We start from the raw sequence: 5,782 nt of genomic DNA, 5'->3' as shown, positions 1-5,782 counted from the left end.
TAATTTTTTGTTTCTCCATGCTATATTATCTTCTGTTTTGGACATTATTAGGCTTTATTATCCACTTTTATATTATTTTTTGGACTAACCTATTAACCGGAGGCCCAGCCCATAATTGTTGTTTTTTTGCCTATTTTAGGGTTTCGAAGAAAAGGAATATCAAACGGAGTCCAAACGGAATGAAACCTTCGGGAACGTGATTTTTGGAACGAACAAGATCCAGGAGACTTGGACCATACGTCAAGCAACCAACAGGGAGGCCACGAGGTAGGGGCACGCCTACCCCCCCCCCCAGGCACGCCCTCCACCCTCGTGGGCCCCTGTTGCTCCATCGACGTACTTCTTCCTCCTATATATACCTACGTACCCCCAGACGATCTGATACGGATCCAAAACCCTAATTCCACCACCGTAACTTTCTGTATCCACGAGATCCCATCTTAGGGCCTGTTCCGGAACTCCGCCGGAGGGGGCATCGATCACGGAGGGCTTCTACATCAACACCATAGCCTCTCCGATGAAGTGTGAGTAGTTTACCTCAGACCTTCGGGTCCATAGTTATTAGCTAGATGGCTTCTTCTCTCTTTTTGGATCTCAATACAAAGTTCTCCCCCTCTCTTGTGGAGATCTATTCAATGTAATCTTCTTTTGCGGTGTGTTTGTTGAGACCGATGAATTGTGGGTTTATGATCAAGTTTATCTATGAACAATATTTGAATCTTCTCTGAATTCTTTTATGTATGATTGGTTATCTTTGCAAGTCTCTTCGAATTATTAGTTTGGTTTGGCCTACTAGATTGATCTTTCTTGCAATGTGAGAAGTGCTTAGCTTTGGGTTTAATCTTGCGGTGTCCTTTCCCAGTGACAGTAGGGGCAGCAAGGCACATATTGTATTGTTGCCATCGAGGATAACAAGATGGGGTTTTCATCATATTGCATGAGTTTATCCCTCTACATCATGTCATCTTGCTTAAAGCGTTACTCTGTTCTCTTGAACTTAATACTCTAGATGCATGCTGGATAGAGGTCGATGTGTGTAGTAATAGTAGTAGATGCAGGCAGGAGTCGGTCTACTTGTCTCGGACGTGATGCCTATATACATGATCATACCTAGATATTCTCATAACTATGCTCAATTCTGTCAATTGCTCAACAGTAATTTGTTCACCCACCGTAAAATACTTATGCTCTTGAGAGAAGCCACTAGTGAAACGTGTGGCCCCCGGGTCTATCTTCATCATATTAATCTTCCAATGCTTAGTTATTTTCATTGCCTTTTATTTTACTTTGCATCTTTATCATAAAAATACCAAAAATATTATCTTATCATATCTATCAGATCTCACTCTCGTAAGTGACCGTGTAGGGATTGACAACCCCTTATCGCGTTGGTTGCGAGGATTTATTTGTTTTGTGTAGGTGCGAGGGACTCGCGCGTAGCCTCCTACTGGATTGATACCTTGGTTCTCAAAAACTGAGGAAAATACTTATGCTACTTTGTTGCACCACCCTTTTCTCTTCAAGGGAAAACCAACACAAGTGCTCAAGAGGTAGCACAGAATAAGGTGTCGGAGCCAGAACCAATTTTAATGGAGGTTCCAATACGCAAAATCGACACCAGCCGAATCACCGATTGCCAGAATTGGGAACCACCAGTTCTATACGTGAAAGCCAGTGGCTGTCCGCGTAATTACTTGGCACGAATAATCTCAAGCCACAGGCCACCTTCAGCAGTCTGAATCCGCCAAAGCCATTTGGAGAGGAGGGCAATATTCATACGCTTTGATGAAATAACCCCAAGACCTCCTTGGTCTTTCAGCTTGCAGATCTCAGACCACTTGACCATGTGGTACTTCTGTTTATTGTTTTCTCCCGCCCAGAAAAATCTGGAGAGTAGTTGGGTGACCTCATGGTGGAGGGATTCATGTAAACTATAGAATCCCATGATATACATTAGTAGACTAATAAGGGAGGAATTCATCAGAATCACTCGAGCGGCTTTAGATAGCCACCTCCCCTGCCAAGGCTCCATCCTGGGTTGGAGCTTGGCGATTATTGGGCGAAAATCCCTCTCAAGCAGACGAGTGTCACTAAGAGGAACGCCAAGGTAGGTGGTCGGAAATGTTCCCAAACGGCAGTTCAAGCAGTTGGCAATTCGCTGAGCTTCCATCGGGGAGTATCCTATGACCATCACCTCACTCTTGGCGAAGTTAATCCTGAGGCCCGACATTTCCTGGAAGCAAAGGAGGAGGAACTTTAGATTCTGGATATCCTCACCCGAGCCTTCCACCATCATAATGGTGTCGTCGGCATATTGGAGGTGGGTCAGACCCCCATTCGCAATCAGGTGAGGGAAAATTCCCCTAATATGGCCGGCACGTTTGGCTAAGTGAAGAATTGAGGCGAGGGCATCAACCACAAGGTTGAATAGAAAGGGGTATATCGGGTCCCCCTGTCGGACCCCTTGGCCCGTCAAGAAGTATGGGCCAACCTCCCCGTTTATGTTAACCGCCGTCCGACCACTCGTGACCAACTGCATAACGCGCGCGACCCAGTGGTGATCAAACCCACGTTTGAGCAACACTTCCCGAAGGAAGGACCAGTGGACTATGTCATAAGCTTTATGGAAGTCGATTTTGAAGAACACCGCGCGGAGGTGTTTCGACTTGACCTCATAAATCATCTCATGGAGGACTGAGGAGGATTTCATGCAACATCTGATTTTACTTAGAATGGAGATGTTTTTAGCAAATGAGGACTCTTATGTTTATTCTCATACACTCAAAATTCTGCTTTTCAAAATTGAAGCTCAGCCTATCAAAAATCCATAGCTCACTGTCTCCATGAAGTTGCTCGCCAACTATTACTTCTACTACTATGGCTAACGCGTTTAGCAATAAAGTAAAGTAATTTACATGGCGTTTCTCAATGACACGCAGGTCATACAAAAAATAAAGACAACTCCTATGGCTCCTGCCGGTTGTCATACTCATCGACATGCAAGTCGTGATTCCTATTACAATAGCATGAACATCTCATACATCACATATAGATCATTCATCATTCATCACAACTTTGGCCATATCATATCACAAAGCACTTGCTGCAAAAACAAGTTAGACGTCCTCTAATTGTTGTTGCAAGTTTTGCGTGGCTGAAATAGGATTCTAGCAAGAACATTTTCTTACCTACGTGAAAGCCACAACGTGATTTGTCAACTTCTATTTACCCTTCATAAGGACCCTTTTCATCGAATCCGCTCCAACTAAAGTGGGAGAGACAGACACCCGCCAGCCACCTTATGCAACTAGTGCATGTTAGTCGGTGGAACCGGTCTCACGTAAGCATACGTGTAAGGTTGGTCCGGGCCGCTTCATTCCACAATACCGTTGAAGCAAGATAAGACTAGTAGCGGCAAGAAAGTTGACAACATCAACGCCCACAACAAATTGTGTTCTACTCGTGCAAGAGAACTACGCATAGACCTAGCTCATGATGCCACTGTTGGGGAACGTTGCAGAAAACAAAAAATTTCCTACGGTTTCACCAAGATCCATCTAGGAGTTCATCTAGCAACGAGTGATCGGATGCATCTACATACCTTTGTAGATCGCGAGCGGAAGCGTTCAAGGAACGGGGATGAGGTAGTCGTACACGACGTGATCCAAATCACCAGAGATCCTAGCACCGAACGGACGACACCTCCGTGTTCAACACACGTACAGTCAGCGTGACGTCTCCTCCTTCTTGATCCAGCAAGGGGGAAGGAGAGGTTGATGAAGATCCAGCAGCACGACAGCGTGGTGGTGGATGCAGGGCGTCACAGTAGCAGGGCTTCGCCTTATACTACGAGAGAGAGAGGTGTAGCAGGGGAGAGGGAGGCGCCAAGACTCAGGGTGTGGCTGCCCCCTCCCTCCCCCTCATATATATAGGCTCCCCTAGGAGGGGCGCCGGCCCTAGGAGATTGGATCTCCTAGGGGGGCGGCGGCCAGGGCTGGAGTGGCCCCCAAGGCAAGGTGGGGCGCCCCCCCCCCCACCCCTAGGGTTTCAACCCTAGGCGCATGGGGTGGGCCTAGGGGGGCGCACCAGCCCACTATGGGCTGGTTCCCCTCCCCACTTTGGCCCATGGGGCCTCCGGGATGGGTGGACCCACCCGGTGGACCCCCGGGACCCTTTCGGTGGTCCCGGTACAATACCGGTGACCCCGAAACTTATCCCAATGGCCGAAACAGCACTTCCTATATATAATTCTTTACCTCCGGACCATTTCGAAACTCCTCGTGACGTCCGGGATCTCATCCGGGACTCCGAACAACATTCGGGTCACTGCATATACATATCTTCACAACCCTAGCGTCACCGAACCTTAAGTGTGTAGACCCTACGGGTTCGGGAGACATGTAGACATGACCGAGATCGCTCTCTGGTCAATAACCAACAGCGGGATCTGGATACCCATGTTGGCTCCCACATGCTCCTCGATGATCTCATCGGATGAACCACTATGTCGAGGATTCAAGCAACCCCGTATACAATTCCCTTCGTCAATTGGTATGTTACTTGCCCGAGATCTGATCGTCGGTATCCCAATACCTCGTTCAATCTCGTTACCGGCAAGTCACTTTACTCGTACCGTAATGCATGATCCCGTGACCAGACACTTGGTCACTTTGAGCTCATTATGATGATGCATTACCGAGTGGGCCCAGTGATACCTCTCCGTCATACGGAGTGACAAATCCCAGTCTTGATCCGTGTCAACCCAACAGACACTTTCGGAGATACCCGTAGTATACCTTTATAGTCACCCAGTTACGTTGTGACGTTTGGCACAGCCAAAGCACTGCTACGGTATCCGGGAGTTACTCGATCTTGTTGGGTTTCGTAGTAATTTCAAAAAATTTCCTACGCACACGCAAGATCATGGTGATGCATAGCAACGAGAGGGGAGAGTGTTGTCTACGTACCCACGCAGACCGACTGCGGAAGCGTTGACGCAACATAGAGGAAGTAGTCGTACGTCTTCCCGATCCGACCGATCCAAGCACCGTTACTCCGGCACCTCCACGTACAGCTCGATGACGATCCCCGGGCACCAATCCAGCAAAGCGTCGGGGAGGAGTTCCGTCAGCACGACGGCGTGGTGACGATCTTGATGTTCTACCGATGCAGGGCTTCGCCTAAGCACTACAACGATATGACCGGGGTGGAATATGGTGGCAGGGGGCACCGCACACGGCTAAGGAACGATCTCAAGGATCAACTTGTGTGTCTAGAGGTGCCCCCTACCTCCATATATAAAGGAGCCAAGGGGAGGGGGCCGCCGGCCAGGAGGAGGGCGCAGGAGGAGTCCTACTCCTTCCGGGAGTAGGACTCCCCCCCCCCAATCCTAGTTGGACTAGGATTCCCCGAGGGGGAAAGAGAGAGAGGGGGGCCGGCCACCTCTCCTAGTCCTAATAGGACTAGGGGAGAGGGGAGGCGCGCGGCCATCTTGGGCTGCCCCTTTCTCCTTTCCACTAAAGCCCATTAAGGCCCATATGGCTCCCGGGGGGTTCCGGTAACCTCCCGGTACTCCGGTAAAATCCCGATTTCACCCGGAACACTTCCGATGTCCAAATATAGGCTTCCAATATATCAATCTTTATGTCTCGACCATTTCGAGACTCCTCGTCATGTCCGTGATCACATCCGGGACTCCGAACTAACTTCGGTACATCAAAATGCATAAACTCATAATAACTGTCATCATAACGTTAAGCGTGCGGACCCTACGGTTCGAGAA

The sequence above is a fragment of the Triticum aestivum genome, chromosome 5A (genome assembly GCF_018294505.1).
Source record: "Triticum aestivum cultivar Chinese Spring chromosome 5A, IWGSC CS RefSeq v2.1, whole genome shotgun sequence".
Classification (NCBI taxonomy): Eukaryota; Viridiplantae; Streptophyta; class Magnoliopsida; order Poales; family Poaceae; genus Triticum; species Triticum aestivum.
This window is presented reverse-complemented; position numbering follows the sequence as displayed.